The sequence below is a fragment of the Panthera tigris genome, chromosome B3, assembly GCF_018350195.1.
Source record: "Panthera tigris isolate Pti1 chromosome B3, P.tigris_Pti1_mat1.1, whole genome shotgun sequence".
NCBI lineage: Eukaryota > Metazoa > Chordata > Mammalia > Carnivora > Felidae > Panthera > Panthera tigris.
Window position 1 is genome coordinate 32,190,724 of NC_056665.1, and position 13,749 is coordinate 32,204,472.

The window sequence follows — 13,749 nt, forward strand, 5'->3', positions numbered from 1 at the left end:
ATCCCACAGACTCGGGATGCTGCTCTGCTGGCAAAGCATTTCTTTCCATGAATGGGATTGTTGCAGAAAAACATCTGGCCAAGAACATGAAGCCAGTCAGTGTTATGGGGGCAATTTTCTGAGACGGAATCTGAGAAAGACAATTTTATAACCTGAACCTACATTGACCCTGACCTTGGCCAAGACTGGTCTTGACCACAGAATCTTAAATTGAGGCCTAAAAAACATTTACAGAAACTCTACTTCACAGATAGAGAAATTAAGCTTCAGAGAGGGCAGTAACTTGCTCAAGGTCACACAGCAAAGCAAAGACAGACCTATTACTAGAATCTAGTCTCTTGCCTCCTGGCATAGTATCTTTAGATCTCAGTAAAAGGTGATGTTTTAAAGCCAGGCTTTGAAGAAAAGAGGAGAAACTCCCAGATGAGAGGGTCTCTTGCGAAAGTTTAATGAAGGAGTCCTGGAAGCTGTTACTTTCTGGGGCATGGGCAACTTTTGTCCTCTCCTCACTCTGTGGTTGGGCCAGGCGATGGCCAGAAAGGGGTGGGTTCTGCTCATCACCCTCACCCCGGTGGACGGGGATGCGGGGGTGGGGGCAAAGGCCTGGGGTGGGCATTGCCTCCTCGGTTCCAGTCTTCTAGAGTAGCAGCAGCCGCTGCAGGGGCACGTGATGCCACTGCGCAGAGAGGCTGAGATAAGAAGGGGGATTGATCTTTCTGCTGCTTCAAAGAGAATACAAGCCATCCCTGTCATGGCTGTTGATCAAAGGCTCTGCAGAGGATGTTTTATGTGCCCTACCCTGCCCCCATCCCAGGCCTGTGGAGGCAAGGCCCCCAGTCCTTACGCTGAGGCCTTCCTCCACGCCTCACTGCAAACCAGAGAGACCCCCAACCTTCCAGCCTGGATCCCACAGCAGCCACCAGGAGCCAGGGGTCCAAATGCTCCGCCAGCCTTTTCTCCAGACAGCTCGGCCCAAGGTCAGATCCGTGGGAAGTAATACTATCCGCATTGCACAGATGAGAAATCGAGGCATAGAGAGGTTAAGTAACTTGTGCAGAGCCATGAGCTAGTTAACCGTTGGGAAACCCCCATTCTTACAGAATTACGTCCTCAGAAAGTCCCCTGTCTGATGGCAGGAGTGGGCTCCTCCCTCTGGAGCTGCCAGTTCATCTAGCATGTGTAGATCCCAGAAAGACTGAAAATATTCTCTGTGAAAAAGGAAGGATGCTTCTAAAATATCTCATTTCAAACATCTGGAAAAATCCAAAATTTTAAATTTCGCTTTGTCTCTCTGGTGGGACAGAAGGCAGATTTTTCCCACCCTTTCCCATCCTCTGCATCCCCCATCCCCCACAACACTACCCAACTCCATTTATCTGCAAATAGTGTTCTGCCTTCTGTATAAAAATCCTTAAATGTTTATTTATTAATACAGTGCAAATTCCAAATTCCTTAGCCTGGCATTCAAGGCTCTAAAAAACCCTTGAGAGGCCACATGGCCTAGAGGTTAAGAGTGCGGGCTCCGGTGGCCAACAGGCACATGAAAAGATGTTCAACGTCGCTCCTTATCAGGGAAATACAAATCAAAAGCACACTCAGATACCACCTCACGCCAGTCAGAGTGGCCAAAATGAAGAAATCAGGAGACTATAGATGCTGGAGAGGATGTGGAGAAACAGGAACCCTCTTGCACTGTTGGTGGGAATGCAAATTGGTGCAGCCGCTCTGGAAAGCAGTGTGGAGGTTCCTCAGAAAATTAAAAATAGACCTACCCTATGACCCAGCAATAGCACTGCTAGGAATTTATCCAAGGGATACAGGAGTACTGATGCATAGGGGCACTTGGACCCCAATGTTTATAGCGGCACTCTCAACAATAGCCAAATTATGGAAAGAGCCTAAATGTCCATCAACTGATGAATGGATAAAGAAATTGTGGTTTATATACACAATGGAATACTACGTGGCAATGAGAAAGAATGAAATATGGCCTTTTGTAGCAACATGGATGGAACTGGAGAGTGTGATGCTAAGTGAAATAAGCCATACAGAGAAAGACAGATACCATATGGTTTCACTCTTATGTGGATCCTGAGAAACATAACAGAAACCCATGGGGGAGGGGAAGGAAAAAAAAAAAAAAAAAAAAGAGGTTAGAGTGGGAGAGAGCCAAAGCATTAGAGACTGTTAAAAACTGAGAACAAACTGAGGGTTGATGGGGGGTGGGAGGGAGGGCAGGGTGGGTGATGGGTATTGAGGAGGGCACCTTTTGGGATGAGCACTGGGTGTTGTATGGAAACCAATTTGACAGTAAATTTCATATATTAAAAAAAAAAAAAAAAAAAAAGAGTGCGGGCTCCGGGACCAAACCTCCCAGGCTAGCACCCCAGCTTCTCCACCTCCTAGATTTTGACTCATGGATTGTTTAGAAGTGTGTTGCTTAATTTCCAGTAATTGGAAGATTTTCCAGATATCTTTCTGTTATTCATTTTGAATTTAATTCCATTACGGTCAGAGAACACATTTTGTTTGTATGACTTCAATTTTTAACCATCTGTTAAGGTTTCTTTTATTAACCAGAATATGGTCTATAGTGGATGATCCACGAGCAACTTGAAAAGGAGGTACATTCTGCTATTGTTGGTGGAGTGTTCTATAAATGTCAATTAGTTCAAGTTGACTGAGAGTGTTGTTCAGGTCTTCTATATCCTTGCTGATTTTCTCTCTATTTTCTACCAGTTACTGAGCAATGAGTCCCTAAGCAAAACTGGATTTGTCCATTTCTCCTTTTAGTTGTATCGGTTTTTTGCTTTGTGTATTTTGAAGGTCTGTTGTTTGGGGCATACACATTTTGGATTGTTACGTCTTCCGAATGAATTCATCTTTTTATCATTATGGAATATTCCTCTTTATCTCTAAGTTTTCTTCTTCAGGAGTCTGCTTTGTCTGATATTAAGATAGTCATTCCAGCTTTTTAAAAAAAAATTAATGTTCCAGGCTATATTTCTTTCATCCTTTTGCTTTTAACCTATGTCATTATATTTAAAGTGAGTTTCTTACAGACAGCATATAGTAGGTCTTGCTTTTTAAAAATCTAATCTGACAATCTCTGTCTTTTAATTGGTATGTTCAAACCATTTACATGTGATATATTTATTGATAAGGTTGGATTTAGGTGTCCCATTTTATTATTTGGTTTTGGTTTGTCCTCTCTATTTTTCATTCCCTGGCTTCCTTTTTTCTGCTTCCTCTTGAATTATTTGAATATTGTCTTAGTGTTCCATTTTTATTTTTCTGTTGGCTTTTTGACTACATCTTTTTGTTTATGTGGTTGTTCTAGGGATTATGATACATGTACCCAATTCAGCATCGTGATCTATTTAGGGTTAATATTTTACCACTTCATGTGGTATATATGACTCCTGCACCCATGTAGGCTCCCCTCCTCCCATCACTGTAGCTTCTGTATGCAGGAAAATAGTCTATTATATTTACCCAACTATTTTCATGTTTATTTCTATTTTTAATTTATTTTTATTAAAAAAAATTTTTGACATTTATTCATTTTTGAGAGACAGAGACAGAGCACAAGTGGGGGTGGGGCAGAGAGAGAGGGAGACACAGAATCTGAAGCAGGCTCCAGGCTCCGAGCTGTCAGCACAGAGCCCGATGTGGGGCTTGAACTGATGAACCGTGAGATCATGACCTGAGCTGAAGTTGGACACTTAACTGCCTGAGCCACCCAGGTGCCTCTTTTTTCTCTTCTTTTATTCCAAAGTCCCAAGTTTCTTTCTGGTAGCACTTATCTTTTTCTTTTCTTTTCTAAGTTTTTATTTATTTAAATAATCTCTACACCCAATGTGGGGCTCAAACTCATGACCCCGAGACCAAGATTTGCACACTTTTCCAATTGAGCCAGTCAGGCACCCCACTTATTTTCTTTTTTTTTAATTTTTTTCTTATGTTTTATATTTGAGAGAGGGACAGAGAGCGAGTAGGGGAGGGGCAGAGAGACAGAGACAAAATCCGAAGCAGGCTCCAGGCTCTGAGCTGTCAGCATAGAGCCCAACGTGGGGCTCAAACTCACAAACTGTGAGATTGTGACCTGAGCCAAAGTCAGACACTTAACCGATTGAGCCACCCAGGCACCCCAACCCCACTTCTCTTCTTAATGAATTTCTTCTAACATTTCTTTTAGAGCTGAAATGCTGTCAATGAATTCCCTTAGTTTTCCTTCCTCTGATAATATCTGTTTTGGGGAAGGAGCTTAAGAAAAGATATTTTCACTGGATATAGAATTCTGGGTTGACATTTCTTTCCCTTCAGCACTTTAGAGATACTGTTCCACTGTCCTCTGGCCTCCATGGATTCTGATAGGAAATCTGTAGTCTTCTTAATTGTTGTTCCCTTGTATATAATGTATGACTTTCCTCTGCTTGTTTTCAAAAACAAAATTTTCTTTATCCTTGATTTTCATTAGTTTGATTAAGATGTATTTGGGTCAGGGGCACCTGGGTGGCTCAGTTGGCTGGGCGTCCGACTTCAGCCCAGGTCATGATCTCACAGTCTGTGAGTTCAAGCCCTATGTCGGGCTCTGTGCTGACAGCTCAGAGCTTGGAGCCTGCTCCGGATTCTGTGTCTCCCTCTCTCTCTCTGCCCCTCCCCTGCTCATGCTCTGTCTCTCTCTGTCTCAAAAAGAAAAAAAAAGATGTATTTGGGTCAGGTTTTCTTTGAATTTATCCTTTTGGGGGGGTTTACTGAGAGTCCTGAATCTACAAATTTATGTCTCTTCACCAAATTTGGAAGGTTTTCAGCCATGGTTTCTTCAATTCTTTTTTTTCTACACCGAGTTTTTTTTCATTTCTACCTGAAACTCCAATGACATGAATGTTAGACTTTCTAATGTTGTCCCATAAGTCCCTCAAACTATATTCATTATTTTTCCAATTTTTTTAGCCTCTGCTGTTCGGATTCAATAATTTCTATGAATCTATTTTCAAGCTCACTGACTTTTCTCTCTGTTATCTCCATTTTGCTATTGAGCCTATAGAGTGAATTTTTTATATCAGTTATTGAATTTTTATGTTATAAAATTTAATTATATAAAATAAGTTACAAAATTTCCCTTTGGTTCTTTTTGGTAGTTTTTATTTTGTTCCTGACGGTTTCCATCTTTCCATTCATTTCAAGATCATTCTTCCTTACTTCGTTGATTATAGTTATAATAGCTACTTTAAAGTATGTCTGTGATAATGCCATCATCTGGTCATCTTGAGGCCAGCATTTATTAATTGTCTCTTCCTTTGAGAGTAATTATGATCTTCCTGGTTCTTTGTTTGTAATTTAGGGCATTTGAATATTATGTAATCAGCCTCATTTTTTTTTCAGGCCACAAGTCCTCACCTGCCTTTTGCTTTGAGTCAATTCTACACATTCACAGCTCAAGGGTGGGTGTAGGACTTCATACATAGATTCTCCAGCTCTCCATAAGTGCCTTCATACTCCCTGACTCCCACCTCCTGGTCTCTAGGCTAGAATCTGGGATTTGGGCCTCTCCATACTGTCATACATTTCCTTTGACTGCATCCACCTTCAGGGTGAAGCAGTAAGATAAAAGAGAAAAAAAGGGAACAGAACTTCCCTACACTCCCCACAGGGGCCCTGTTTCTCAGTTTTTCCAGTCAGAAAGAATGATTTGTTCTCGGAATTTTAGGTTTTGCACCCCAAACATTGCCAGAGGATAGCTTCAAGATTGGGGCTTTCCTTGGGGCACACCCTGGAGAGTAAAAGAGAAGCAACTGAGATTATTCTCTCCACCCCACTCTCTATCCTGCTGGTCCCTGTCCCCATTCCTCTGGCTGGAAAGAGAAGGGTTCTCTTTGAGCTTTTTCTGTTTGTGCCCACTGCACAGATCTGGGATTTAGGCCCTCTAGAGTCCAATCTGGGAGGTACGGGAGGGAAGAAACTCAGGAACCACATTGCCATATTGGTCAATCTTTAGTGTTTATTTATTCCCCCAATCTACCTGCTTTTATTTTTCAGAGTCCATTGACAGTGCTGTATGTATCTATTGCAGGGTTTTTGTTTGCACTCAGTGGGAGAGAGAGGGTAAAGTGTGGTTACTCTGTCTTAGCAGTAACCAGAGGCCTGTAGACAAGTAATTTTAAGGGATAATTTGACTAATTTTGTCAACAATATGGCAATATTTAAGAGAAATTCAAAGTATATTTGTAAATTTAATTTATTAGAGTTACAACAGTTTTTCAAGTACGTGATGCAAAGGTTTTGCTTGTGTAATTAGACATTTAAGTTACTTAGGAAAGTTAAATATATGAAATGTCCAAATGTAGTTGGAATTGTTTAAGCAAATTTAATTAAGTTGTAAATGGCACTGACTATTTAAGGGAGTTAGTGTTTCAACTTGAGTTAATCAAACCTTAATTGAAGAAAAAGTGAAGGTCTTGTTCTTATTTTATTACATTTATAAATAGAACAATAAGATTGGTAAGTGGAACTTAATCCTTAAGAAAAGCTCCGTTTTTAAATGTGTGTCCTTACTAAATTGAATATTAATTTTAAAAATGTAACTATAGATAGTATTTTATATACTCCCCATCTCCCTCCCCCCCTCCCCGCCCCCGCAACATGCACACCAAGAAAGCTTCACTGATGGGGGCTCACCTCCTCCAGAGACAGCCGTGTCACTCTCAGGCAACTCCCGCTGTTGGAACAATGTCCATCTTTCTACCTGAAATCCGTGGGCAGCATAGACAGTACAAGCCTTTGAAGACAGACTGGTGAATTAATTTACTCCTCTGGGACTCAGTTTCCTTATCTGCAAAATGAGAATGAAAAAGAACCTCCTTCAAAGGTTTGTTTTGGAGGTGAAGTAAGATGATGTAGGCAAAGTACATGTGTATCTGTATGTGAAGTGCTCTGCACAGAAAGCTCCAGGAGTCATTCTTGATGACGCAGACAGTTGTCTGAGGTACCAGGGGGTGGTTAAAAGATGCAGAGCTTTGGCCTCAGGAAGTCCTGTGTTCAGATCCCAGCTCTGCCTGTCCTCCTGGTTGGTTTGGAAAAGCTGCCCAGACTCTCCAAGGCTCTGTTCCTTCACCCTTCCGTGGTGCAGAGCTGAGGATCATGAACTCATAGGGTGGATTTAGGTCTTAAATGGGTTCCTGTGCTGTGTCCAGCATGATGCCCAGCATGTGGGAGGCTTGTATACACACATGGTGCTTAGCTTTCATCTTTACCATGTAAGTTTTATTCCAAAGTGGATTCTTTGGCTGCAGGCAAGCTATTTGTCTACGCTGACCTGGATTATCTGATTAGCTTGTCTACATTGACTCAACTGAGGAGCAGGAAGCCCATGTTCTCGTCTTGGGCTTTGACACTTAGGTCAAACCCTTCTCCTTCCTGGGACTCAGTTTTCTCATCTTTAGATTGGGTATGACAGTCTCCATTCTGCCCCCACTGGACTCATGTGGCTTAGAGGTCCTGTGGATGCAGAGGGCTTAGTTCTGAGGGGTGATTTGCCTTGACAAACTTAGGAGATCTATGACAGAGCATAATTCTTGGTCTCTTCTTACCCTGGCAGGAAGTTGGATGCCCTGTGCTTCTGAGGGCTGATAATTGGCTTCCATTCTGGCCAAGCTGGAGGTTGGTAGCAGGCAGCCACTGGTGAGCTTGAGTTCTGGGTCACTTGTACATCAGCCTCCTTCAAAGCAGAAATTGCTACGGCAGGATGAGAAGGGGCACTCTTGGGGCATCTGTGCCACCCTGTCTCTGCTCAAACCCCGTGTAGCCACCATTGGCTCCCTTGCTGCTGGGCTTCTATGCATGAGGTCTGTTCCCGAGATCTGGGACGGGCAGTGAGAACATCCCCTGGCATTTGGTTCACTTGTCTCTGGGCATCGTGACCTCTGTCAGCCATGCTAATGCTTACTGCAGCAGCAACTGGATCCTATGAGGTCACATCAAGCCCCCTGCTTCCTCCAGGAAGCCCTCCCAGCTCCTCCAACTCACACCACCCCTACCTTCCCAGAGAGTCCAAGCCAGCTCCTGCTCATACTCTGTCCTGCCTTGGACCCTTACTATTCTCTGAGTGGTTCTGTCACTTATCAATATCCCAGGTGGAGGGCTTCGGAAGGGAGGAGCCAGAACACCTCCTCCTCTACCTTGCTGACAGCCGTGTTCTGGGATGGTCCAGGGGACCTCTAAGACTGCTGGGACATGAAGTGGAGAGTGGGGGGAGGGGCAGAGAGCAGGTTCTGGCTGTGCTCCTCAGAACCCAGGCAGCAAAGAAGCTGCAAAGGAGGGGCATGCCCCACAGTGAGGCCCAAAGCATGTTGGGACCACTCTCTGGTCTCAGTAATGCAAACATCTCCTATGTGTAGAGGGTCTCATGGATTTAGAAGATCTCCCCCACCCTTGCAGCTATTTGACAAAACAGACCTGACTACTTCTTACCTGCAGAAGAGATAGACAGGTATCCAGATGTTCAAAAGAGGAATTCCCAAAGGCACAGAAGTACCTAATGTAACACCCCGACTAGAAGCTCCAGTTCCAACTTCCAGCCTCTTAATCTCTGTCTCTGACTTTCACAGAGGTGGGGTGGGAGGTGGGGTGGGAACAGAGCAGTGAGTGAACACCCACCCCCAGCCTCTCTGTGCTTACTTCAAAGACTTCTCTGCTAGAGGGAGGGGCAAACAAGGAAGGAGGCAGAGCGGACAAGCAAAGCTGGAGACTGCATCGGGTCCACTCTCATCACCTGTACCTGGAAGATCTGGGGGGCTGGGCAGATGTGAGGGCAGGCCTGGTGTTCCTCCACCCTGCAGACCCAGTCCTGGCCTCAGACACCCCATGAACTCCCATCCCATGCTCCTTCCTGGTATCCTAAGGAGACACATGATCTGAGCATCTCTGGAGCTTCCCCACCTCCAGAAAAGAGCCTAGAAGAAAGGTTGGAGCAAGTAGTGACATTGGCTAGAGCCTATGGTCTCCACGTCCCTTGCCTCCCTTCCTGCACCGTATCCCAGGTTGCTCTCTAAGCACACGCCAGGCTGGCTCTCTGGCTTCCAAAATCTCTCATCCTAGTTTTTGGTAAGCTGGAATGAAAAGGTCTTCCTGTCTCTGGATAACTGCACTGGTCCATTTTCCTCCTCTCTCTTCTCCCCTGACTCTAGCAGGGAAATATGGCCAGTCAGCATTCCTTCTAACTGGCCCAGAAGAAGTTGCCGAGAGAGGAACCTTGAGTGGATGTGTGCGCGTGTGCACAAGAGAGAGAGAAAGAGGGATAGAGAGAGCCAAAGGGACAGAGAGAGACAGAGACAGAGAAAGAGAGGGAGGGAGAGGGGGATAAGGAGGGAGAGTTGTTGAGAGAATTTCTTGAAGACAGGCCAGTCCTCCCCTATCAGACAGGCAGGGACCAGCCTTGCCCAACAGATCTTTTAGGAGTGAGGACTCCTAACATCAAGGCCTCATCAGTCGCACTGGCAAGTTCAGGAAGCGGAGGATGTTGCAGTCAAAGGAAGCCAGGCTGTTAGCCACGACCATCCAAAGGTTTGGCCAGAGCTGCTAGCAGGCGGGAAGCTCTGACATGCCACTCAGAGCCAGTGAAGCGTGGTGGGAGGAACCAGGCCAGAGCAGGAGCCAGAGTGCTGGACACATAGGCAAACTTCTCAGATACTCAGCATTGACAGGGGGCAGGGTGATGAGTTAGCACCATCCCTTATTATGCAGATGGGGAAACTGAGGCTCAGAGGGGGACAGGGCCCTGCCAAATGTTCCAAAGCAAGACCAGGGACTGAAAATCGATGTTTGGATTTCAACTTAGGTTTTTTTGTGTTTTTTTGTTTGTTTGTTTGTTGTTTATTTAATACAAAGCATCTTGCCAGGTTGTTCCGAAATCGATAGCTAGTAAATTTATTAATCTCTATGCCTTGCCCACTCCCCAGGTGTTTTCTGGGTACTGAGCCATGTGCTGAGGCCATCGGAGATCTAGGGTTCTATGGGGCCTGCTCCCTCAGTGGCCGGGCAGGACCTACTTGCTGTTCTGCAGACATCACAGTCTGGGTTGATGACTATAGGGAGAATGTGCCTCAATAAAGCTACAGGCAGAGCACAGTGGGATATGGGGGAGGAGGGACAGACAAATGGGATTTTCCTTACTTTCACCTTACCTCATTTCCAAAAGGTTTACGGTGGCCGTGAGGCTGTGAGTCCCCCAAGGTTTCCAGGGTACGGACTTGCCCTTGAAGAGTGAACAGGATCCAGGGGAGGACAATATGGGAACAGGCATTACAGAAGGAGGGAGCAGGTTGTGCAAAAATACAGGACACGTGTGGGGCCTGGCAAAAGCCAAGGTGGCTAGAATGGAGGGTGGTGGGTGATGCACAGGGAAGGTGGACTCTCTTGAGACTCCCTGTTTGCCAGCTGGTCCGCTGAGGGCGCCCTTGTAGGGAAGTCTGCCCCTCCAGAGGCTGATCTCTTTGGCCTGGCTCACTGTGTTCTCATGATGCTTCTGTTAACAAACCTCAGAATTCAGTGGCTTGAAATAATGAGCATGGAACTTACTGTTCTGTGGGTCAGCTATTTCAGCTGGGCTCTGCTAGGTGGTTCTTCGGGCCTCAGTGGGGCTTGCTCACATCCCTGGAGGTGAACTGGCTCTTGGCTACCTAGGCTAGCCTTGGCTGGATGGAGGGCGCTCCAGATGTCGCTTATCCTCCAGCAGGCTAGCTTGGGCACGGTCTCACCCGGATGGCGGAGCACCAGAAGACCGGTTCCAGTGTGAAAGCCCATTTTAAGCTTCTGCGCAAACATGTCTGCTAACATCCCATTGGCCAAGGCAAGTCACGTGGGTGGGCCCAGCGTTGAGGGGCGGGGCGGGTGGGAAAGGGCAATACAAAGTTGCAAGGTAAAGAGCACCGACCCATGGATGTGACCGCTGCAGTCATTTCTTTTTTTTTATTTTATTTTTTATTTTATTTTATTTTATTTTTGAGACAGAGAGAGACAGAGCATGAACGGGGGAGGGGCAGAGAGAGAGGGAGACACAGAATCCGAAGCAGGCTCCAGGCTCTGAGCCATCAGCCCAGAGCCCGACGCGGGGCTCGAACTCACGGACCGCGAGATCGTGACCTGAGCCGAAGTCGGCCGCTTCACCGACTGAGCCACCCAGGCACCCCGCTGCAGTCATTTCTGCCCAGCCTTAGCACAGTCATCTGCACCCACCGCCCTGCAGAGGTGCAGCACAAGCCTCCAGGACCTGGGTCAGATCCTGCCTTCTCAGGGGAACCCTCCTTGATGGCCTGACCCTCAGACTAGCTCAACTGTGAAGGGTCAGGTGGTTGCACGTGTGTGCGTGTGTGTGGAGAACGGGATGTATTGTGTGAGCGTCTGTTGGTGTGCGTCTGTGTGTGTATATGGGACTGTGTGGTCGTGTGAATGCAGGAGTAGAAGTTGTAGGTGTGCATGCATGTGTGGGTGCGTTTGTGTGTGTTGCTGCTCAAACCAGATGGTGGGAAGGGAACGGCGGCTGCCTGTTTCTTTATCATCTCCGCTGTGCTGGGCCGCGGAGCACAGAAGTGAATCAGGCAGGTCCCAGGGCCTCCAGGAGACCCAGTTTTCTGTGGAAGACACTCCCGCCAGCAGTGACAACCCAACATGGCAAAGACCAAGACACAAGAGCACAGGACACAAAGAGAGACCAGGGCAGCCCTGGGCCCAGCCTGGCAGCCAGGAGAGGCTTTCCAAAGAAAGTGAAGCTTGAGTGGAGTCTAGAAACTGAGCAGAGGAGTACGAACAGACCAGTGCATCTTGGAAGGGATGGGGGAATCCGTCCCCTGTGGAGGGAATAGCATGGCAAAGGCCTAATGGTGAGAACTGATGCACACATTTAAGGAATGGCTGGGGCTGAGCGTGTACGTTGGAGAGAACGGGGACAAGCCTGGAGAGGTCGACAGAGACTTGTCCCCACACGTTGGAATGAGGGATGCAGGGAAGCCGAGTTAGAAAGCAGGAGTGCACAGGGCAGACCAGAGGTCAGAAGACAGTGTGCGACAAGGTGGGGGGAGATGAGGAAGGTCTGAATCAGGCAGAGGGAGTGGAACCAAGAGAAGTGATTTAGAATCCGTGGGATGTAGTGACCGTGAAATGGGACCCCCAAGGCAAAGATGACCTGGTCCCAGGGTTCAGGGGCTGGAGCTTAGGGCAGGGGCATCGCCTGAAGCCTGAGGGTGAGTAGTGCTGGCACTGGGAGACCATCTGCTGGTTAGAAGGCAGCAAGACATGGGCCAGGACAGCTTGGGAGCCAGTGTTCCCAGAGGTCAGGGTTATGCATTCCTGGGCTGGGCCTGGGCCGCACACAGGCTTCGGGGCCCTGACTCCGCACGGCACTTGCCTGAGGCCCCCAGTTCCAGAGTGACACTGCTCTTCCCTCCCCAGCAGCCTGGCACAGCCTGTGCGCCCCCGCCTGCTTCTTCATCTGGCACATCCTGACACAACAGTGCTGCTGACAGAGAGCAGAGCGATCTGAACAAGCCACCAAGGAAAGGAGGCATCAAAGTGCCTTCCTAGACCTGACCTCTCTCCCCAGATCCAAAGCCTGCTTCAGACACCCCACTCACATCACAGGCCTGGGGGACCGACTGATCACCAGGGAAGCCCCAAGTCACCTGTCCCTCCCCTGGGAAGCTTCAAAGACAGAGGTCTCGGTCCCATCTGGGAAACTTTGTCACCCTCTCCTCTGAGCCTCTGGCTGACTGACATTCCTGACCCCCTCCCCTAAGGTGTCCTCTTGACCCTGGGCTCCTTGTCAGAACTTGTCACCAGCTATGCCCACCCTGTCCCAGAGCAAGGGCTTCTCCCCTCTGCCAAGCGCTCGGGTCCTCGTCAGCCTTGAGTCTGGCTCAGTATGCCAGCCACCAAGCCTCTCTTTCCTGAAGAGTTGGGTCTGCCTCTTAGAGCAGCTACTGAAGGCAGAGAGGCCCCTGGATCTGAAATTAAGAACTCCTTGGTGGGAAAAGACTCCTTAAGTCTTTTCTTTCCTTCTTTTATTTACAGGCAGGAGCTGAGTTTCAGAGCAATGCCTGGCTGTGTAATCAGGAGACCTGGATTCCTGTAATTTGACTTTGGGAAACCTCTTTGGGCTTCAACTCTAAAATGGGGCCACAAAGGCTGGTCTATGAATTGAATAAGGTAATGCATCTGAAAATGTTTAATAGTGACTAGCACATAGTAGGTGCTAATTTTTTTCTTCTTCTTTTTTTTTAATCTTTATTTATTTTTGAGAGAGAGATAGGGTGTGAGCAGGGGAGGAGCAGAGAGAGAGGGAGACACAGAATGCAAAGCAGGCTCCAGGCTCCGAGCTGTCAGCACAGAGCCCGACGCGGGGTTCGAACTCACGGACTGTGTGATCATGACCTGAGCCGAAGTCGGACACTCAACTGACTGAGCCACCCAGGCGCCCCAGTAGGTGCTAATTTTTCAAAAATTAAAAATTCAATATGTTCTTAAGAAGTTACCATGTACCCCTATTCCTAGTACTCAGGGAAGCCCCAATAGGGAAAATGCTCAGGGGGGAAGGACCTCAGAGAGTTCACAAGTGGGTCCTACTAAACATTCTTATTCCACACCCTGTAGCAAAGAACATGGGTCAGGTTAAATCTGGTCAGCAGGTGCCAGGGTGGGAGAGCTCGGTGCTGAGGGCACAAGACAGGCAACCAGGACTCCGGGAGCTGGGGCAAG

The 13,749-nt window shown here is 47.2% G+C and overlaps 1 long non-coding RNA gene across 2 annotated transcripts in view; it reads left to right on the plus strand.

Annotated features, from left to right (window-relative positions):
- The window catches only part of LOC122239427, a 17,890-nt gene extending 7,047 nt beyond the window's left edge, over positions 1–10,843 (plus strand). Inside the window, exons 3-4 of one of the 2 annotated variants that reach the window (XR_006218510.1) lie at positions 7,601–7,683; positions 10,733–10,843. This is a non-coding gene — a long non-coding RNA (uncharacterized LOC122239427). The remainder of the gene's footprint in view (positions 1–7,600; positions 7,684–10,732) is intronic. The other variant, XR_006218511.1, reaches the window with a different exon arrangement.
- The last annotated feature ends 2,906 nt before the right edge of the window (positions 10,844–13,749 follow it).